The sequence below is a fragment of the Thalassophryne amazonica genome, chromosome 2 (assembly GCF_902500255.1).
Source record: "Thalassophryne amazonica chromosome 2, fThaAma1.1, whole genome shotgun sequence".
Taxonomy (NCBI): Eukaryota; Metazoa; Chordata; class Actinopteri; order Batrachoidiformes; family Batrachoididae; genus Thalassophryne; species Thalassophryne amazonica.
The window spans coordinates 116,899,764-116,923,581 of NC_047104.1; the positions used below are offsets into that span (position 1 = coordinate 116,899,764).

Below are 23,818 nucleotides of genomic sequence, written 5' to 3' on the forward strand. Positions count from 1 at the left end.
TAAAAACCAGACTAACCTTTTAGAGCACTTTCTGATGTTATACACCCAAAAAACTTTAACTTTTACACCTTAAGAAGAATCAATAAATCCAATGTCCGAGCCTTAACACTTTAACTGCATGCTTGGAAATTTATTGCAGGTTTTGCAAGTGCTGACAACATAATCAAAATTGGTTATGTGATGATAATTTCACAACAGTAATTCAAATATAATCAGAATAATGATTGGCAGAGATTTTTGTTTTTGATTCAATAATGCTATCTGATCTTACTCTGACTGGACTGGATTAACTTCTCAACAAATTTCCTAGGAGTGAGGGAAGGAGGTCTTTTGATGTTAAAATCCCCAGTTCGATGAACTTGGTCTCCTCTTCATCAGCTTTTAGTTGTTAGCTGACCACGATCCTTGTGATGTTGTAATCCTTCAGGAAATAATCCACATAAGAGTTTATTCCTTCTTCAATCAACCAAAAGTTGATCTAATCCATTCTGGAAAGATGTGATGTTCCATGAGAGAGAAAACGATGAAACTTCCCCACTCAGGCTTAAGGCCAGTGATTATTCTCCAATGCTCTGCTACTCCATGACTGGACGGCCTGAGTGGGAGTTGAAAACTCTCTCAAATAATCTCTTGTGTCTCCAATCCTCTCGCTCCTCGATTCCAATTGCAGCTCACAAGATGGTCAAGTCTTGTGATCTCCTCGTAGCAGCGGAGAAGTGACAACAGCACCTCTCCCTGGAAGAATAACCCTGTTTCCTGTTGTTGTACAGTTTATATACGAAAATTCTTGCCGTTGCTGGGGTGATCTTAGTAACCATGGGGATGATGATGAGTCCAAACCTCCTCCCTTACCCCCTTCTTTTACTGGAAGCCATCTGGAGAACATTTCCTGGCTACCGGTAACTGATGTCCCGATTGTCAGTAAATCTGTTGCGCAAGTTTCCTGTTTTTCTGTTTAACACATCTTTTCCGAGAATTCATTCTTTCTAAATCATGTAATATTAATCACATTTAATCATATTCAATCATTTCATTTCAACTCTTTTCCACATAAAAACATTTCATATGATCATATACAACATTTTCATTAATTATTATTCATTCCATATCTTATTACTTCTTAATGTTCTAAACAGTTGTTTTTATCATCAGCTCTTCTGGCCTTGCTTGCGACATCATCAACTTCTTCTTTTTTCACCTCTGCACAAAAACAGCTTTTCTCATTTCCTCTTTTTAACAGCCAGAAAAACAACTCATATAATCATTCATTTCACTTGTTTGTAAAACACATTCTTCTAATCAACTTTTACTTTTTATCACATTAATTATTCATTTAATCATTTTTATGTTAGAATCATTCTCAGATTTTACTTGTAACATTAATACTTCATTTGATCATACTTTGTCATTTTAAAATCATCTTAGACATATTCCATCGTCTTCACCACTGAGTTCATTCCGTGGGCCTCTCCATCTGCAATGGAAAAGTCTGGTATGACCTCAGTCACTCCAGGAAAGTACCAAACACTGTTCAGTTTATTCCAACAACGTGTGTATTAATCCAATGGTACGTATTATATTCCAAGATGAAAACAAGCTGAAAGCAAGCTTAAAGTCATCTTTCTTGACACCCCCTCCATGACTTGAAGCTCTGCCGATGTCTTTATACTTCCATAAAAACATCCCCGTCATCATCGATGGGGTGAAGGGTGAGCACCTCTTTCTCATCCACCATCGGAGACAGAACAGGAGGCGCTGGAGTTGAACGACACTCGTCCAGCACCACGTACTCCTCCTCGCCCATCTGTAGATTGCTGTCGCCGTCAGAAGGCTGCTCCTCCATCTGCGATGCTTGTGATGGTAAATCCGATGTAGATGGTGTTGCCTCATATTCCTGAGATGATAATCCGTCATGGAACGATGGTGCACATGGTGAAGCGGGGGTTACAGGTGTATAACACGGGGTAACTGGTGTATTCGGTCGTGGTGGTGATGCATCCTTCGATTGAGGTGAAGCTGCAGCGTGAATATCCTCAGGCTCAGGCTGTTGAAGGTGGTCCTCCAGGAACACCTGCGTGAGGGCCTCCAAACACCAGTTTATATCCTCGGTTTGTACTCCAACCTCCACAGTGTGCTGTGGAGATGAACGTGGAACTGGTGGTAGTGAAGGACCAATGGCCACGATCCGGCCATCAGCAAGATGAGATGTAGAAAATCTTATTCCAGTAGGATACATCCACATTTTGGAAAACACAGGGCAATACGTATATCCTTCTGAAGACACTATAGTATCAGCCCGTAGTTGATCAACCACAAGGGAATGCCAAATCACGGTTCCCTCAGCCTCAATTTTCAGGTATGTTGCTGTTGGTACCTGGGGCACAAAAGATGTATCCTTCCGTCCCATTATTCCTCGCGCCACTTGGACAGCGAAGCTGTTGTTGTAACACGTTGGGCACCACAGAGTCGGTGTTACCTCCCAGAGGTAGATCACTTGTTCCAGGGTGGCTTCACAATTAATACATCTTATATCCCCCTACAGTGTAAGACGAAACATTAGTCTTTTAATAATTATATTGCAAGCAAGCAAAAGAGTTTGTTGGGATTATTCCGATGCACGCCAAAGCTGCCTCATGATCACCGTAGGAGATGGGGATGGTGATGACGTTACCATTCCCGTAGTAGCTGAAGAAGCTGTACGCGGGAAGCAAGCGTCATAGGTCGTAAACCATATCAGCAGGAGTAGTTGGCTAACCATAGACAGCCAATATAAGGATGATAATATTCCCCATCCTATGGCCCAAATTATGATTAGTCCAAGTTTGTAGAGCCAGGGTTTCTTGCGTTGTACGGCTCCAGTTAACGTAGCTATGTACGCCAATAGGGTCAGGACCATCACAGCTTCGCACACAATGTCAGCTATTACTGCCGGGGCGTAAAAGATTGCTATCATATCTATCACCATCCAAATTGTAATCGATGTGTACTGCCATATTCCCCAACAGTCAAATTGGAGATTAAAGCGACCGAGGACATGAGTGATGAATAAAGACAACCCTAAGTCACTCTGACCGTAGTGCAGATTGATGATCACCAATCTGACACATCCATGTAGTAGCGTTACTATTCGTAGTGGTTGTCGTAAGTCCCAACGGCCGACACAGCAGTATAGCAGCCAAATTAACAGTAGTGCTACAAATTCCACTCTACTCACTTTGAAGATGGTGTCAGTTATGCCGCCAGTAGTATTGGTCATCGTGTTCTCTTATTTCCTTTACTTATCTCCTTAAGTTGGTGTGCTGTTATGTAGATGCTTCTTCCTCCTTCACTCCCCCAAGGCAGAATGAACAGGGCATGTCTCGGCGTCAAGCTTTGTAGGCTCCATAGCTCCTCCCCTAACGGAGGAGGGGCTCCTTTTCACTGCGTTGTGTGCTCCTCCCACACAAGCGCAGGGCAGCTGCGAAACTTCCTTTTAGCAAAACATATCCAATTACTGCAGCAATAATTAATCCTACTATGGTTAACAGATAGGGCCAAAGATATCCAAATAAATGTCCAATCCAACCAGTCACTACTTCGAGACCTTCTTTGATGACTTCTCCGGTCTCTGCAGCAAAAGTGGTGATGGCTTCTCCAGCGACTATTTGCGTTCTTTCCCACCAAGAACATTCATGCCGACTTCTTCCTTCTCCACAGCTAAGCCAATGTTCTGCAGGCGATTCACATGTACCATTATTGTAAATCCGATTGGGCCCCAACCATTCATAACCAACAATTTCTTGCCCTTCACACAGACTTTTCTTGAAAGCATATCCTTCTTCAAGCATTATCACAGGATCTCCTACAAATGGCACTATGTGACCTAGGATTTGCCTCCTTTTCAACATTCCATGTCCCAGGACAGCCTTGGCACAGCCAACGTTGGGTGGAAAAGCTCTTATCCATTCGCCCGCACGGTTCTTCTCCCAAACTGTTTGATGGCCATAAGTGTCGTACTCGCCGTCATAGTAAGCATCACAATATCCCTCCCAGCCAGGAACATTTCTACAATTTTGACGGGCAAGACTTATTGTGCATGTAGTATTAAGCTCATTACAAATCATTTTCCATGGCCGTGGCGTAACATAAGGATCTGGTTTCCAGAGTAACCCAGACCAAGTATCTCTATCTCTGGAGTAGACTGTGGCAATGTATTGATATTTAACCCAATAATTATCACTTTGATCTAAACAGGGCAATACCCAATCTTCAATTTCAAATCTCTCCATTCCCCACCAGGTAAGGTCCTCACTACGCTTAAGTCCTTCCTTCCAGGCTTGAAGGGTCCCCTTAATGGTTGGAATCTGTAATAACTTCGTACAGTTATATACCCATCTTAGCCAATTGTCTATCTTAATTTGGTCTATGGGACATCGGGGGGATTTACCAGAACTTGCAGCCAAACTACTATGGTATTCTGTCTCATGTAAGCTTACATAAATTTTATGCGCCACGCATTGATCAATTTTGTCAAAATCATCCTGAGGTACTGACCTTAGCTCATCAGGTTTTGGTAGTTTTTGCACATAAAAATTTGCTTTATATGGACCTTTCAAACTATGCCCAGTCCACATGTATCCCTTTGGAAAATTCCCCTCGAAGTGTCTCAGCGGAACGCTCCAGACCCACGGAAGAGTGTCGTTAAGCCAATCATCATGTTTTGCCTCTTGTATTTGTCTCCAAACAATCCTGTCTATCAAATCAGTAACTGGTGTAAGCACCATGTAATTTTGAAATTTACATCCAATAGGTCGATTCCAATAACATCTATCTAATTTTGCTATTTTTTCTTTCACACAATAATCATTAAGCGCCTTAGCTCTCTTTCTAATCTCATTATCATTAATTTTAACTTTTGGTTCTAATACTCGCTGTGTATCTTGTGTTGGCGATACAGGGAGTAATTTAGTTCCTCTCTGGGTTGGCGATATCTTTGTGGATCCCACCGATCCTTCTGGTGAGATGACGGTAGGTTTGGAGTATGATATTCCTGCTTCTACGTCGGTAAAGTTGTTCAACGGAGGGATTATTGTAGATGTAGTATCCACTTTCGGCACTCTGCTGCGGGTGTTGTCACAGGTGAGGTTGTAATTTCCCCAATGTTTCCAGGTGGGCATTATCATTCTGCAAACATCATGTCTTGGTAATGCTGGAAAAACAGCTTCTTTTTCCCAATATCCTGCTCGATAGCCTAGTAGTACTCTGCATCCCCATGAGCAATACCAGGCTGGCTCGCCAGGTTCAGGTCTTATCCAAGTGCAGCCTACTTCTCTTCGCTCTTTTTGTTTTAGCTGTAAGATAGTTGCCACGATAATCTCTTTATCCCCCACCTGTAGGTCTTGAAGGATTTCTGCTCCGGTGGTCAGGTTGTAATTGGTAGTGACGGTTGGAAATTCTCCACTGTTGTTTAAGTATTGCAGCCACTTGTTCTTCTGCATATGCTGAGTTAGGTTCTTCATCTTTGCCCATTTTTCTGTAGAATTCTGGTCCCATATCATGTAGGTATTTCTTGATTCAACTCCCCAACATGTCTGTTGAAAAGTTTTAGTTGTTGCATACTGGACCCTGATATGGGTTAAGGTCCAGGGCGTACTACCATAATGGTACAGGATGGCTAGAAGTACAGCAATGCCGACTAATAATGCTGTAAGTCGGGCCATCCAACTCCAACATTGGAGGCACTTTTTCTTCCCCAGCCAGTTTTGTTGCTGCTGTTGCTGCTGCCCTATTCCAACATTTTCGTAGTAGGGTTCACTTGGTATTGGTGGCAGCGGCTCCTGCCTTCGAGGTTGTTGCAGTAGTGGCATTTCTATGCCAAATTCTCTTTCTCTTGGTCTTTTGTTGATTCCTCGAGGTTGCGTGGTGATCACCTCGTCTTCCTGTAGTGCTGTCATCTTGGAGATAGATGATCTTAGGTGCTGTTGCTTGCCTCGTGCTTTCCCCAGGGACACTTGATACTCGTTGCTGAAGAAGAATGTTTAACAAGGGAGAGGGCCACGGGAGTCTAATATCCAGTCCTCGCCACGCCCATTGCCAAATGACAACTGTTACTTCCTTCATTTCAGGCGGTGGTCCCTGGGGTGTGAAGAAACATTGTGAAGGTGCAGGATTCAATTCTCTGCGTAGGTTCAAGATGTCCTCATAGGCACTCCAATATGCCTCTCCCTTGTAGAAATACTGTGCTATCACAGAGTACAGAGGAGTTGATCTACGAAATAATCCTCTTCCCGACTTTATGCCAAGTCGTATCAGTACAGCCCTTGGGGGTTGCCAAAGTCCCACTAGTGCTCTGGTTCGCCATCCTCTTCTAGTAGGCGGAATACTTCCACCCTTTTCGATGTCAACGTTCTGTACTGTCGTACATATTGGCAAAGTTTGGTTCTCAATCAAATAAAAAGCTGATTGTGCTTCTTTTTTCTGAAGTCTTTTAAACATGTAGGGACTACTGGTCCAAATCTGGAAAGATCCAAGCCATATATCCACATACATTCCTTGTAATGGATCGACATAATTAGGTCCCCATCTTATTTTAAATCTGTAGCCCCTTTTCTGTACATACACCACGTTCAAGATGCAGGGGTATATGGTTGGGCACCGGGGAATTGGGTAAAACTTCCATCCGACCCCGGGGCAATTCCAGTGTTGTCCCACTTTTTCCAAGATAGGTTCTAGAGGAGTATATATTCCAGGCGCTTTAAGATCAGCAGTTCTTGTATATGAGTCATTATCTACAAAGTATCCTCCTGTTCCCAACAACCATCCTTTTTCTTTGTAATCCTTCTGCGGCCAGTTTAAACATATTTTCTTGTGGGGTAGTTCCAAATATGGTGCAGGTCCTTTTGGCCCGGAACGTAGACTATTTACATTATTTTCATCCAATTTGAAAGTCCGCCGCATGATTCAGAGTGAATCGTTACTCTGCCTTTGGTCTCCTTCTTTTCTTGCCAAGATACACCACCATAGGGGACAGTTGTTGTCTCTTAATGAGATGTGTGTAGATGGGAGATGGGTGTTCAAGTTCTGAATCCATTCCTCTCCACGCCCATTTCCACACCGTAACGACCACTCTGTCAGGCTTAGGGAGGGGTCCCTCAGGGACTCTCTGTGTTTGATTTGGGGGCACATAGCTCCATAAATCTTGCCAAGACTGCCAAAAATTATATCCAGAATATCTGGATTGAGTTAGGGCTACAAAAAGGGGAGCTGTAGGTTTGTCCTCTTGATCCGTAGGTTCAATTTGAAGCTGAATCTTCATTGCCTGATTACAGTTCCAAACTCCTCTATTATAGAGGAAGATGAAGTGTTGGTTTGTAAAAACCACTGGTACGGTTGGGGGCATGAAGCCCTCACAGTCCAGAGTTTTTTTCAACAATTCTCAAATTTAATGTCTGGTTATCTAATACGGGATATCTGGGGTCTTGCTGTCGTCTGTCCAATTGACGTTTCATGCTGGGGCTTGTCGTCCAGATCAAGTACTGGTTAAGGTATATTTCAACGTAGACTCCTTGGAGTGGCTCCACGTAATTAATCCCCCATCTCACTGTGAATCTTAGGCCCTTGATTTGTAGGTAGACCACATTAAATATCCATGGGTATGTATCTGGACAACTTGGAATCGAGTGGGACATTTTTCGGCGTCCGTATATATACCAATATCGCAGACTTAGATCACTCAGCACTCGGTCAGAAAGTATCCTCTGTCCCGTTGTTTCTGTGAATACGGCATCTCTTTTATATTCATAGTGTGAAACAAAATATCCTTTAGATGCTAGCTTCCAATTTTCTTCTTCAAAGTCTTTCTCTGGCCAATGTAGGTATAGTTTTTCAGCACCGAGGACATTTTGTATGTAGGGTCCAAATCTTCCTCCATTATTAATAACGGGTACTCTATTTACACTTGGTCCTTGCGACATTTTGCAATCAGTCGCTTCTTTTTACTTCTTCTTTGTCCCATGGAAGATGGAGGGAAACATCCAGCGATTCCGAGACTTTCTTGATTTTTCCTCACCTTGAGTCGTTTGGTCTGACTGCTGCTGTTCCTCCAGGAGTTCAACGCGTGCTCCGACAGAATAAACCCCCACATAAGGAACCAGTACCATCAGCACTGTGAGCCGCACCCCAACTGTTTGGTCCGGCCTACTAGGAGTGTCCACTCTGCTAGCCACTCCCCCTCTAGATTGTATCCTCCTCTTCCTCACCCATTCCTCGGGTGTCACGTGGTACACAGCTGACTTCTTTTTTGGTTTTGCTGCTTTATTTCCCCAGGCATCTAATCCAGTGGTGAAATAATACATAAGGGTTTCTCTGCCCCCTTTTTCTTGTGGCACCTCTTCTGCGTCCTCCAGTAGAATTTCTGGGTTTTTTAGAACTTCCTCTATCAATTTTGCCCAAGTTGTCAATTCCCAAGGGCCAATCCATCCTTCTTCTTGGGCTTTTTGCTGCTGATCATCTGTCAGTCCTTCCATCATGTCTGTATATCCGGGTCGCTCCGGATCTCTGTATACTCTGAACACAAGTGGAATTTGTACTGCATCTATTGGAGGGTCATAAGCTTGTCCATACTCTGGACCCTGGGACCAATTTTGCTGTATAGCTTCATGCAACAAAGACGGCTTTCATTCACTACCTCCTGCAGCTTGGTCACTTCCTCCTGCTCCAGCTGTGTCCAACATCAGATAGACACTTGGGGCCGTTGGACTCACATCACCACCGCCTTGATTCCCTTCAGCTTGATCAGGCGCAGTTGTTGCTGCAGGATTAGCCCAGCAGGTTTCATTGGTGTGACAGGTCCTCAGAGAGTCTAAAAACCTTCTCACTTGCCATCCTTCTGCTTTTACCACATGCAGTAGTCTTCCCATATGAGTTTTTGCTTTACACACCAGGCAATATTCGATGTTTTGTCCATTCCAATAGCATGAACACACCTGCATATCCACAGTGTCTCCACGTAAATCCCACTGGGTGTAAAAGACCATTCTTGGCAAGTGGGTTAGTCGGCATAACCCACATACCAGTGCATCCAAAACCTTCACCGGCTTGTGAAGTAATTGCTTGAATTCATATTTTGCCCCATTTGGAATTGGGGGTTTTCTAAGTCCAGGTCCCGACCATTGGACCGTCAGTGGTACGTCTCCACGACAAATCACACAGTGATTCTCAACTTTTTTCCATTGTAATAACTCCTTTTCATTAGATAAAAATCCTTTCTTTGCATGAGATAAAATCCTCAGGGCTCTGCCTGCCCAGAGGTCTTCTCTTGTTCTTCTTAAGGCAACCACCCCATTGACAGTGGCCATTCTGACGAAGGGTGGAAGTTCTTGGGTGTTTGTGGCCATATTTAGCTCCTGGTTTCGTCTAGTTAGGAGTTGGCTTCAGCTGCTCCACTCCTTGGATTCCTTTCCTCTTCAACTCTACTGTGTTACTATCCAGTATCTTCACTACCGTATCTGTGGTCTCATACTTAGGTTTAACAGCAGTGTTGGTTGGGTGATCTCGTGCTCTCACCCACACCTTCTGTCCAACTTTGAATGGGATCTTTGGTTCTGGTTCTCTGTCCCTTTCCATCTGACTCCTCCCCACTTCCGGTGTCGAAAATGGGCGTTGGTTCAGTTCTTGCGAAGGGGTGGGCCTGCCGGCACGTTGGCAGTCATTCAGGGCCTGTCCAATTTCCAGGGCCTTAGTACTCCATTCCTTCGTGTTAGCATTTTTTCCGATCCAGTTTTTCACCAGTCCAATAGCCCTTTCTACAACTCCATTTGCTTGTGGGATGTATGGGGGCGAGTAAATTCTCATTACTCCATTTTTCTGGCACCACTGGTCGACCTGAGCATTACGGAAATGTGTTCCATTATCCGTTCTCAGCTCCTTAGGTATCCCCAGATTTGAACACACTTGATCCAACATGCTGATCACACTGCTGCCGTTGGCTTTTCTCACAGGCTTAACAGTCACATAGCCTGACATAGAGTCCACAAGCACCAACAGATACTTTTCTCCTTTCTTACCGGTCACCCCCATGGGCCCGGCAACATCCATGCATACTGATCCCCATGGAACAGTACTCTTTATGGTGAAACCATCCACCCTTTGTCCTCGTCGTCCTGCATTGTATCGACCACATACTTCACAGTCTTTGAGAACTCGGCAGACTTGGTTTCTCGGAATCCAAAGTTGCAGCTTCTCCAGCTCCTTCCGTGTTGGAATGGTGCCTGCATGGCCAAGCGCTTCATGTACGGCCAGCACCACTTCTTTCACGGACTCTTTTGGAACCACCCTTCCCTTGGGTGTCTGTTCCCACTTCTCGATCCCGACAACGACGACTTTTCTCAGCTGCACATAGCGGTCCACTTCTTCGTTCCCGCTCCAATGTGCTCCTTCTTTTACATGGGCTTTCTGATGTACAACATCTAAGTCCATTGTTAGCCTCAACTCGGCTATTTTCTTCCATAAATCCATATGAGCTACAGGCTTCCCCTTAGCTCCCTCGAATCCATTTTCTTCCCAAATGGATAAGTCCTCTTTCAGGGCTTGTGCGCAGTAATGACTGTCTGTAACCACTTTAGCCTTTTTTACTTTCCTCTTGTTTAACTCCAAGAGTCCTTCTAGTATTGCTGTAACTTCCCCAGCTTGGGCACTCCCTGGCGTTTGACCTTTCTGACGATATTTCTCCTTATCTTGATACTTCAGAATATAGCCCCAATGAGCTACATTGTCTGTACCTTTCTTTGATCCATCAGTGTACATAGTCCAGTCGTATGGCTCCTCAGGGAGTTGCGTCTCCTTCTGTAACTTTTTTGTCGCCGACTGGTTTGGCCCAATTTCCAGCTCAGGGTCTAGCAGGATGTCCTCCCACCTTCCCCACCTGGCATTTGTGGCTTTGGTACTCTCAATTGTTCCTTTTCTTAGGAACCGGTGGACTTGACTTTGAGTGATGACTTTTATTCCCTGTCCTTGTGCTAGTTCTTTCAACGCACTCCAATATCTAGCCAGGACTGCTAGTTCTTTTTCTTCTGGTGGATATTTTCTCTCAATAGAAGACAGAGTATAGCTCCACAATGTTACCATACCCCCTCCTTCATTGCTTACTTTTACTACCGAATCCTCTTCTTCACAGCTTATTTCGGCTAGCAGACGAGTAGTCAGACTACGCGGCTCCAGCCTAACCGCGTCTTGAATGGCTTTCTTTAGCTTTTCTAAGCAATCCTGATCTGTAGCTGTCCAAATCCATTGCTTTTGCTCTTGTCCATCAGGTTTCTTCTTGAGACGAGCATAAAGGGGCTTTGCGTATTTCTGATAATGTGGAACGTGATCTCTCACATAGTTACACAGTCCCAATATTTTCTGTAGGTCATTCTCAGATTGAGGTGGTTTAATCTGACTCAATTTTTCTCGGTATCCTTCTGAGAGCCCCAGGTCTGATGACACCCGGAATCCCAAATAGTTAACCTTGAATTGTCCAAATTGACATTTCTTCAGGTTGAGTTTTAACCCAGCTTCTGTGAGCTTCTGTATCACCTTTTGCAGCCGCATTAGATGTTCATTTTCATCATCATCTGCGATAAACACATCATCGATATAGACTGTTACTCCCAGATCTTTCAATATTTCCATTACTGCTGCTTGGAAAACATTTGGTGAATTTCTGTATCCCTGTGGTAATCGTTGCCACACATAGCTTTTCCCTTTATGTGTGAATGCTGTTTTCCCTTGTGACTGTTTTGCTAATCGCAGGGAAAAGAATCCATTTGCTAGATCAATGCATGATTTGTATTTCTTAATTTGGAGCGTTTTTAGTGCTCCTTGGGGATTTATCAAACTTGCTCTATTGGCTATTGTTCGTCGATTGAGAGCCTTGAAATTGATTACTGGTCTCCAGCCTCCTCCTGCTGACTCTGGCTTCTTAACTGCTTGGATGGGGCTGTTAGTGATCGGGTTTAATTCCACTCGAATGATCCCCAGAGCTTCCAATTCTTTTACTATTTTATCCATTTCCTCAACCGCTCCAGGGTTCAAGGGATATTGTCGCACTGGTGGATGTACTCCTCCTTCGATGACATGAATGTGTTTAGTCCCCAAATCTCCACAATCATTTTTAAATCGTGCCACTTCAGCTTCGGAGATAATTTCCCTCAGTTTTTCTTTCCCTGCTTCAGAGAAATCACTTTCTTCAATTTTTTCTTCTGTGATAGCCGGTACATCCACTTCTTTGTACCAGCTTACTGGACTCTTCCCAGTTGGAGTTATTCCCATTCGTACAACTCTTGCTTGTAATTTTTTCACTCGTCGTCTTATTAGAGTTCGAAGTCTTTTGGGCCGATGCAATTCTTTCAAATCTCTGACTGATATCAAATTAAAGGGGCCTTTTAACCAAACTATCCCCTTCCATATTCCAAATGGTGTTCTCTCTGTTGCCCCATTTGCATACTGGATCAATAGGTATCCTATGGTAACGAGGTTTCTGCGGGTCATGGACACCTCTGCTCCCGTGTCTACCAGGTACGGTTCTCCGTCCACATCAGTGTAGATATCGTCCCCTTCCCAGTAGGCATGGTCTAGCGTGACCCGCTCCTCCAAAGCCATTACTTCTGTTGCCCTCCAGCCGCCGCTGTAGCTTGGCGGACTTCCTGGAGGGTTTTCCTTTATTCTGGAGTTAATTTGTCGTACTCCTCTTTAGGGAGATAGCCACCACCACGAGGTGCAGGTGTAGGTCGCGATTGTGGTGGTGGAGGTGGTGGACCTCTCGGCCGAGAGCCCCATTGTCCGGCTGGAGGTCTTTGATTATTCCTCTGTGGTGTTTGATGTGACTGAGGAGGTGGTGGTTTGGACACTGCATTTCTTTTCTCCACTCCCCCCGGTTTTTGTCCTGATTTCGGGGTGCTCTCCTTCTTCCTCTTTTCTTCATAGAACTGCTGCTCCAGATCCCAGCTTTTTACCACCGCATCCATTTGTGGGACTGTAGTGCCGTCTATGGGCATTTTTACAAAAGTTATCTCTCCTCTTCTTCCTTTAGTGACCTCTCTCAGAGCCCTAACATAGCGTTGTGGCAAAATCGTCTGTTTCAGCCCATGCCAAACTTGAACCAATGTTTGACCTTTGTCTAATCCAGCTTTAGCTCGAGCAATATGGGAATCTTCATCGTTAGGATCTTCCAACACTAACCTGGCATAATGGTTTCGTGCTGGTTCACCCCGACTGATGGGTTGACTGGTGACTTGGGCTAGCCACATAGATTTACCCTCTTCACTGTTCGAAGCTCTGTCAATAAGGGGCCACACTTCTTTCAGATAATCCTTCAGGTCTTCATTTGGTTCTTTCTCTCTCACCAGCATCTTTAATTTCTTGAACTCACAGAATTCCCTGCCGTCTGCTTGAATTTCAGCTTGAATTGCTGGCAGTCTTTGCTCTCTAGCTCCAGCAGGAAAGTTCTGATTTGGGAGGCTCGGTTGTAATCCTGACGATGGTGGAATTGTTTCTTCCTCATCATCTAGATTTTCTTCATTGAATTCTTTCAACACTTGCCGTGACCAGCGTAAAGCTGCTGTTTTTAGTTTTCTCAGCATCACATCATGGGCAACGCCTAAATAGGCGACTCTGAAGTTATTTGTTAACTCTTTACAGGCAGTTAACGTAGGATAGAAAGGCCACATTAATATATTAGCCCACTCTCCAACAGTAGCTGTTACCTCGAGAGTTTTCTTTTCGTCTTGTCGCTCTATCCACTCTTCTGGGATGTCATACCCAGTTTGTCCAACTTCTGGAGCATAGGTTTGTCGCTTATCTCGGGTCTCCACTGGGTTGACTCTGACATCTCTTGCAATTCTCTCAGAGGCTACACGCACATTATACACCCCAACTTCTCTTTTTCGTCCTCTGTAACGTCCAGTTCGTAGTTCTGGGCGCGAGACTTCTCTTTCTCCTACCACAGATAGCAGTTCATCCTCTTCTGAGTCTTGTGGATTGATCTCCTCTTCAGACTCTCTTTCCTGGTCCTCATCCATATCAGATTCATGGGGAGGACATAGGTCTTGTGGTTGTAGGTCCCCGTTTTGCTCTGGCTTTCGGGGTATTCCAGTTGCTTCAGTATTTCCGACTGGTATAGGAATGAATATAGGATCCTCTTCTCCATTATCTGGTGGAGGAGCCTGGAAAGGTTCTTTCATCCGTGATGGGGAGCCTGTCGGGTGTATGATGGTCTGGAGCCCACTTGCAACTTGTTTGAATGTTGGTCGTGGGGTTTTAATCCTTAATTGCTGCACTCCCATAGTGTGTGCTGATCTTTTCTCACTTGTCGCCAGGGGAATGGGCTGCATCACTAATGGGGGACTAGTTGACACTCCACTTACTCCAACAGTACCCTTTTTTGGACCTGCTCTATTTGGTCCTAAATTCACCGCTTCAAGTGCCCTTCTCACTCGATCCTGCTCATGCTCATTGCACCACCTCTCATTGATCCCCATACTCCTGGGGTGCGCATGTGTAGGTTCACGGCTGCCATGGCAACCTTTTCTGCCTCTTCCCATGTCATTTGTCCAGATCGTAATCCGTCCACACATATCACCACTCGCCGATGTTGGCGTTCTTTGGCCATATCGATAGCTATACCCAGAGTTTTCAACATTTTCTCAGTGTATTCAATTGAATTTTCTCTCCCTGGGTAGCTTTCAAAAGGCACATGTACGAGTGCATGATAATTCATTCGTGGTGCACTTGTTATCACCATCGATTTTCCCTCCAGATTTCTCCTCTTTATGTCTTTAAGCTCCTCTTGGTACTCTTTGCCTGCCTTCTCCTTAAGTTGTGCTCGGAATTTTCGGTTGGCAATTTTCAATTTGGGATTTGTGAAGACAATGAGACTATCTCCATCTATATCCCAAGGACTGCCAAAATAATGATATGCCCGTCCTCCATCTTGGGTCACCATTTTTTTGGTTCCTTCGGGCATAGGGTTCAAGTCTTCCATGTAGTCAGATTCACCATATACATGGTGGGTTTTTGCTTTGGCTTTTCTAAAGATTTCCTGCGAGGGCCCTTCCTCTTTACTATGGTAACTCGGTCCGGGAACACATTCTTCAGATTTAAACTGTCTCAGGCTTCTGGGCCAACATTCCGGCGACCGACGGAATATCTGTCCAGATACTCCCTGAAGGCTTCTTCGTCTTTTTTCCTGCTCAATCAAGCGTTCTGTATGTTTTTTAACTGTTGAGGTTGTTCCTCTCACAGTTCCCAAGGGCAATGTTGGCCACTCTGGATCAAAGCTTGTGAGGAGCTGGTCCGGGCTTTTATCTTCTTGACCATTTACTCCAGAATTAGGACCTCCCTCAGTTGTTAATTCATCTTCACTGTCCTCTGGCTTGTTTTCCTCATCACTTTGCTCAGAGTTGACCTGGGAATCTGTCTTGCCCTCATCTTCAGTGTTGAGGATCTGACTTCCATCCTTATCGTCTACCATAGGATATCGTTCCTTAAGCATTCTTCCTAACCCTTTTAGTCGTTCTGCCATGGACTTAAATTCGGCATATACGGACGCTGCTTTCGCCTTAACATCAACCAGGACCGTCTCTGCTCCTAACAACCCAGCTGTCATTTTCACTACCGGGTCATAACTTTTCTCAGGACTTATTAAAGTGGTGATTTGTCCTCTTTGCCACCCTTCTTCGAGAATTCTGCACCACCACTCAAGCCAATCTCTGGTCCCCGCCTTGTCTTTTGGGGCTGGTGGGCTTGCTAATACGGCCAGAATCTGCCCCTCTTTATGCTGACCTGGATAATACACCCCTACTCTGTGTAGTGTATCTGCCATAGCTTCTTTGAAACTTTCTTCATCAGGTTCTACACTTTGATCTCTGACATAATTTTGAACTGTTTCTGCCCAAAAATCATATCCTCGTCCATACAATACTACTCTGTGTGGTTGAATATTCACTTCTTTTCCCCCGTCTGGTTCGGATCCAGGGGTTGCTACAGGTCCTGACTCTTTTTCAGCCATCTTTCTACTGCTTGTTTTTACACTAACCTTACTGTTTCGTAATGATTATCCTTTCTTTATTCTCTTGGTTGCTGAGATTGCCGATTCCACCACTGTCGTCTCCTTGGACTTCAGCTATGGTCCTTGTCGTCTCGAGTTGTCTGCCTCTCAAAGTCTCTCTTGGCGCCTTGAGTCAGGGATGAGTGACAAACTGCTTGGCTATTCAGCGCTAATTCCAGAGGTTAACTCCAAATCAGCTGCTCCTTTTCCCGCTTCTCCCCTCAGGAACCTCACGGGTTGATGATCCTACTCTCTCTTGTAGATTACCATTTTGCACGGTATACTCTCATACCTGCTCTTCTTTTTGACGATCCGATCCAGCAGGCTCCCTCGTCTGCTTCCCTTCCTCGTCGTCTTGTGACGATCCAGCAGGCTATCTCCGTCTGCTTCTCGTCCCAGTTTAGACGATCCAGCAGTGACACGTCTGCTTCTCGTCCTTGATCCCAGCTCCCTGGGATGCTTACTCCTGTTGTCTTTACGTCGTCCTTCTGGTGGTTGCCTCCAAATTTTCACTTCTCTATCCAATGGCAAAAGACTCTCCTTTGGCCAGGATTCTTCCTCGGACCCGACTACACTTCTTCAGGTCCCTGTTCGGGCGCCACGTGTCAGATCCCGCTTTATATAAGACCAGCTCTCCGTCTCTGGGGTCCGACCTTCGTGTCTCCGCGGGTATTACCCGGCGGGGCTGCACAAAGGCTGTTTAAGCTGGTGGCGAGGAGATTCGTCTAGCCGCTCACTGCCTCCATCCGGACGTCCACCCCGCTGACGCTGATCTCGCACCCCGGTCGAATAGCCTCCTTCTGGAACCAGGATACGAGCCGGCCACGCCCGTTAACGGCAGCTCTCCTCTTATGGATCAGGGCTCTTGGAATGTTGCTAGATTTTAAATTTAGTGACTCGTACAGCGAGTCCCCAGGATGCGTTAATTTCGTTAAAAACCAGACTAACCTTTTAGAGCACTTTCTGATGTTATACACCCAAAAAACTTTAACTTTTACACCTTAAGAAGAATCAATAAATCCAATGTCCGAGCCTTAACACTTTAACTGCATGCTTGGAAATTTATTGCAGGTTTTGCAAGTGCTGACAACATAATCAAAATTGGTTATGTGATGATAATTTCACAACAGTAATTCAAATATAATCAGAATAATGATTGGCAGAGATTTTTGTTTTTGATTCAATAATGCTATCTGATCTTACTCTGACTGGACTGGATTAACTTCTCAACAAATTTCCTAGGAGTGAGGGAAGGAGGTCTTTTGATGTTAAAATCCCCAGTTCGATGAACTTGGTCTCCTCTTCATCAGCTTTTAGTTGTTAGCTGACCACAATCCTTGTGATGTTGTAATCCTTCAGGAAATAATCCACATAAGAGTTTATTCCTTCTTCAATCAACCAAAAGTTGATCTAATCCATTCTGGAAAGATGTGATGTTCCATGAGAGAGAAAACGATGAAACTTCCCCACTCAGGCTTAAGGCCAGTGATTATTCTCCAATGCTCTGCTACTCCATGACTGGACGGCCTGAGTGGGAGTTGAAAACTCTCTCAAATAATCTCTTATGTCTCCAATCCTCTCGCTCCTCGATTCCAATTGCAGCTCACAAGATGGTCAAGTCTTGTGATCTCCTCGTAGCAGCGGAGAAGTGACAACAGCACCTCTCCCTGGAAGAATAACCCCGTTTCCTGTTGTTGTACAGTTTATATACGAAAATTCTTGCCGTTGCTGGGGTGATCTTAGTAACCATGGGGATGATGATGAGTCCAAACCTCCTCCCTTACCCCCTTCTTTTACTGGAAGCCATCTGGAGAACATTTCCTGGCTACCGGTAACTGATGTCCCGATTGTCAGTAAATCTGTTGCGCAAGTTTCCTGTTTTTCTGTTTAACACATCTTTTCCGAGAATTCATTCTTTCTAAATCATGTAATATTAATCACATTTAATCATATTCAATCATTTCATTTCAACTCTTTTCCACATAAAAACATTTCATATGATCATATACAACATTTTCATTAATTATTATTCATTCCATATCTTATTACTTCTTAATGTTCTAAACAGTTGTTTTTATCATCAGCTCTTCTGGCCTTGCTTGCGACATCATCAACTTCTTCTTTTTTCACCTCTGCACAAAAACAGCTTTTCTCATTTCCTCTTTTTAACAGCCAGAAAAACAACTCATATAATCATTCATTTCACTTGTTTGTAAAACACATTCTTCTAATCAACTTTTACTTTTTATCACATTAATTATTCATTTAATCATTTTTATGTTAGAATCATTCTCAGATTTTACTTGTAACATTAATACTTCATTTGATCATACTTTGTCATTTTAAAATCATCTTAGACATATTCCATTGTCTTCACCACTGAGTTCATTCCGTGGGCCTCTCCATCTGCAATGGAAAAGTCCGGTATGACCTCAGTCACTCCAGGAAAGTACCAAACACTGTTCAGTTTATTCCAACAACGTGTGTATTAATCCAATGGTACGTATTATATTCCAAGATGAAAACAAGCTGAAAGCAAGCTTAAAGTCATCTTTCTTGACAATGGATTTCATTCATATGTTTTTATGTCAGATATGCTTGAACCCTCGTGCGCATGCGTGAGTTTTTCCACGCCTGTCAGTTACGTCATTCGCCTGTGAGCACGCCTTGGGAAGGAGTGGTCCTGCCCCCTCGTCAGATTTTCATTGTCTGGAAATGGCGGAATGAAAAGGACTTTTTTTTCCATCAGAGTGTTTTCAGAAGCTGTTAGAAACTGGCACCTGGAAACCATTAGAAAAATTTATCTGGCTTTCGGTGAAAATTTTACGGGCTTCACAGAGAATAAGGACTGTTACTACAGCCTATCTCAGCTTTCAATGCTTACCAGTCCAGTAAGTATCAGAGAAATTGTGGATAGCTGGACATGTCCAAACTTGTCCTCTGACACGCCGAAATGGAGGTGTTCCTTTGTCTCGCTTCCAAAGCGAATCGGTCTTTACGCGCGAAGCCTCCGCATGGCTTTCCATGACAAAATCTCTTGTTAAAAGTGAAATCTGCTGGAAAATGGCTGATATCCAGCTCTTGTGATAACCAGAGCAAGAGCACAGGACGGTCTGATATCCACAGAGCCATCCGTTTAGAAATGGTCCGGTGGCTTGTGCTGCGTCATCGCAGCTCGGAGCGCGGCGCGCCGAGCGTCCTTAAAGGGGTCCTTAAAGCTGTAGTAACAGTCCTTATTCTCTGTGAAGCCCGTAAAATTTTCACCGAAAGCCAGATAAATTTTTCGAATGGTTTCCAGGTGCCTGTCTCTAACAGCTTCTGATAAAATTCTGATGGAAAAAAAAGTCCTTTTCATTCCGCCATTTCCAGACAATGAAAATCCGATGAGGGGGCGGGACCAAGACCAATCCTTCCCAAGGCGTGCTCACAGGCGAATGATGTCACCGACAGGCGTGGAAAAACTCACGCATGTGCACGAGGGTTCAAGCATGTCTGACGTAAAAACATATGAATGAAATCCATATAGTTTTTGAAAAAAATGAAAAGGACATTTACTTTATTGACAGACCTTGTATACATATACAACAACACATTATATATGCAACAATACATTTATACTACATTGTCCTTTGACCTCCACATTAGAGATATTACAAGGAGTGCTTTCTTCCACCTGCAAAATATAGTGAAGATTTGTCCCATCCTGTCCATGGCTAATGCTAGGACCCTGATCCATGCGTTTATCTCTTCTAGATTTGACTACTGCAATATTCTATTTTCTGGTTTACCGCAGTCCAGCATTAGGGGTCTCCAGTTGGTTCAAAATGCTGCTGCCAGAGTTTTGACAGAAAGCGGAAAGTTTGTCCACATTACATCCATTTTGGTATCTCTTCACTGGCTTCCTGTCCCAGTGAGATCTCATTTTAAGGTTCTGCTACTAGCCTGTAAAACTGTTCACAGACTGGCACCTGTTTGAGTTGTGGCTCCATCCAGAGATGGGTGTGGTATCTGTTCCGGAAACCGTCCTGTGCACCGGCAACATTTCCTGTATGCTTGTTTTGTGAATTGTTTTATAATTTGTGTCTGTAGCATGGCCCAAGCAGAGGGTCACCCCTTTGAGTCTGGTCTGCGTGAGGTTTCTTCCTCAGAGGGACCTTACCACTGTTGCCCTGGGGATTGGTAAGGTTAGACCATACTTGTGTGAAGCACCTTGAGGCAACCTTATTGTGATTTGGTGCTATATAAATGAAAATAAATTGAAAATGTATGCAGCAAGATGTAATGTATACAGCAATACTTTGTATAGGTAGGAAGCAACACATTTTACGAGGTCTGTGAGAAAAGTATCTGACCTTTTTATTTTTTTCAAAAACCATATGGATTTGAATCACGTGTGATTGCATCAGCCAAGCTTGAACCCTCGTGGGCCTGCGAGAGTTTTTTCACGTCTGTCGGTGACGTCATTCGCCTGTGAGCACGCCTTGTGGAAGGAGTAGTCCAGCCCCTTCGTCGGAATTCCTTTGTCTGAGAAGTTGCTGAGAGACTGGCGCTGTGCTTGATCAAAATTTTTTCAAAAACTGTGAGGCACATCCGAGTGGACACCATTCGAGAAATTCAGCTGGTTTTCGGTGAAAATTTTAACGGCTGATGAGAGATTTTGAGGTGATACTGTCGCTTTAAGGACTTCCCACGGAGCGGGACGTTGCGCAGCACTCCGAGGCGATGTCGTCAGCCTGTTTCAAGCTGAAAACCTCCAAATTTAAGCCTCTGTTGACCCAGGATGTCGTGAGAGAACAGAGAACTTTCAGAAGAAGTCGGAATCAGCAGTTTATCCGGACATTCCGCTGTTAAAGGAGATTTTTTTAATGAAAGACTTGCGGACGGATTGGCGCCCGCCACAGGAAAAACACCTCAGTTGGAAGCCTTAAGGACAAGTTGGAACATGCCCTGCTGTTAAACAATTTCTCAGATACTCACTCAACTGAAAGCCACCAAAAGCCACCTGGATTTTACAAATGGTTATCAACACGGAGGTGTTTTTCCTGTGGCGGGCGCGCCGCGCCAGCTGTGAGCCGACGCTCCAATCCGTCTGCATGTCTTTCATTAAAAAAATCTACTTTAACAGTGGAATGTCCGGATAAACTGCTGATTACGACCTCTTCTGAAAGTTCTCTGTTCTCTCACGACGTCCTGGGTCAACAGAGGCTTAAATTTGGAGGTTTTCAGCTTGAAACAGGATGACGATGTCGCCTCGGAGCGCTGCGCGACGTCCCGCTCCGTGGGAAGTCCTTAAACCGATAGAAACACTCCAAAATCTCTCATCAGCCGTTAAAATTTTCACAGAAAACCAGCTGAATTTCTCGAATGGTGTCCACTCAGATGTGCCTCACAATTTTTGAAAAAATTTTGATGAAGCACAGCGCCAGTCTCTCAGCAATTTTCCAGACAAAGGAATTCCGACGAGGGGGCTGGACCACTCCTTCCTCAAGTCGTGCTCACAGGCGAATGACGTCACCGACAGGCATGGAAAAACTCACGCATGCGCACGAAGGTTCAAGCTTGGCTGACGTAAAAACATATGAATCAAATCCATATAGTTTTTTTTTAAAATAAAATGGTCGGTTTCTTTTCTAATAGACCTCGTATATGCAACAACACATTACTGACACATGCTATGTGCTATACTTACAGCAATATGTAACATTTGCAGCAACACATTATTTATGCAGCAGTGCATAATCTACGCAACAGAAAGTGAAATATACATCAACCCATTATTTAAGCAGCTATGTGTTTCGGAAGAAGCAACACATTATGCAGTGGCAAAAAAGTTTGTGAACCCTGGAGCTATTGCACATCTTAATGTTAAACTGATTCACACTATTTTGTGATAGTATGCGTTTTGTTCAAAATAATATTGAATGATTGAATTGTGATCTGATACACATTATTTCAGCAAAATATTACCCTTGCAGTGGCACTGTATGGTCAAAAGCAGCTGAAATGTGGCATTCTTGGCATGACGTGAAAACGGTACATCAGTAGGCTCCCTGTGCTAAAAACAATGGCAATCCCCACAAGTAGCTCAGAGGAAAAACATCATTACCTGAGCCAATGACGTTGGAGGTGTTGTGTGGGCCGCCAGAAGAGGAGGTACTGCTGGCCCACCACCAGAGGGCGCCCTGCCTGAATGGCGGGCTTCAGGCACGAGAGGGCGCAGCCGCCTCCCAGGAGCAGCCTAGAGTGACAGCTGTCACCCATCAACCATTCATCACCACTTCCCATAAATGCCGGGCAGCAACTCCACCTCCCTGCCGAGATATCAGTCTACTATCAGGTAAACTTCTCAGCCTTTTTGTGCCATATGAACACATTTGTTCAGGCAAGCGTAAACAGTTGTAACATCCTTGCTTCTGTGCTTGACTAATTAATTCTGAGTTTGCAGACGTACTTTTTGTACACCTCGAGTTTGTAGCTGTGTTTGGGGAGTTGGCGTCTCCGCTCCGTTCCAGACTCTGCTAAGTGTGACATTAGGATCTGCACGAGCTCCGAGAAAATTGTGATTAGGAGGTGGAGGTTTCCCTCAAGAAGGAACTGTGTTTGTTCGCTGACTGTTTACGGGATGTGCACACACCCACCATAACCTGTTTGTGCTTTCTGCCAGCAGTACCAGATCTGACAGCTGGAGACGGTGGCCACCTGGGGACTCAGGACTTGGCGGCTCCGGGTTGTTCCAGATCCGTTGGCAGTGGAAATCGTGTGGGACCCGGCTCTTTTCTGGACAGACGTCTTCTATCCTCGAGCCTGCCCACACGTCGCCCTTTGTGTATAATTGACTATTGTACTAAATCTGCATTTGTCTGTATTCCGTTGTGCACATTTCACAACATTAAATTGTTATATTTTGGCTTATCCATTGTCCATTCATTTACGCCCCCTGTTGTGGGTCCATGTCACTACACTTTCCCAACAGGAGGAGGTTATGTTTTCACCCCTGTTTGTTTGTGTGTCTGTTTGTGAGCAGCCTGGAGCCCTCAATTTTTCAATATTTCAATTTCAATTTATTTTCATTTATATAGCGACAAATCACAACAGAGTTGCCTAAAAGCGCTTCACACAGGTAAGGTCTAACCTTACTAACCCCCAGAGTAACAGTGGTAAAGGAAAAACTCCCTCTGAGGAAGAAACCTCAAGCAGACCAGACTCAAAGGGGTGACCCTCTGCTTGGGCCATGCTACAAACATAAATTACAGAACAATTCACGCACGAATATACAAGAAATGCTGTTGGCGCACAGGACAGGAGGATCGCCAACACGAATACAACTCCCATCTCTGGATGGAGCTGCACCTTGAACAGAGAGAAAAAACAGAATCAGGCATCAGAAAGACAAAAAAAATACTGTATAATTTGCCAGCATTAAACAACAAGAAAAAACAGAGAAATACTAAGGTGATCACCAGCCACTAGCCCTAAACTTCACTAAAAGACCCAGAATTTAGGTAAAGTTGAGGCCGCAGCCCGCTCCAATTACTAATAAATGAATTAAAAGAGTAAAGCCACTTCAAACAAGAATTTGACATTGATTTTTTTTTTTTTTTTTCCAACGTAAGGGCCCCTTCACACATAATATGAAAGATGCAGAAACTGGAAGAAAATCCATGAACCAAACACAAAATGGGGAACCACAAAATATTCCACCTGCTGTTGTGAGGGACGCACGGTTGCACAGGTGTGAACGACACACTAACGACA

At 44.3% G+C, this 23,818-nt stretch overlaps 1 long non-coding RNA gene across 1 annotated transcript; it reads right to left on the reverse strand.

The window, feature by feature from the left end:
• Positions 1–1,047: 1,047 nt before the first annotated feature.
• Positions 1,048–18,414, reverse strand: LOC117502817. The gene is made up of 2 exons (XR_004558410.1): positions 18,046–18,414; positions 1,048–1,198 (listed from the first exon to the last, which is right to left on the reverse strand). It is a non-coding gene; the product is annotated as an uncharacterized LOC117502817 (long non-coding RNA).
• Between the last annotated feature and the right edge of the window lie 5,404 nt (positions 18,415–23,818).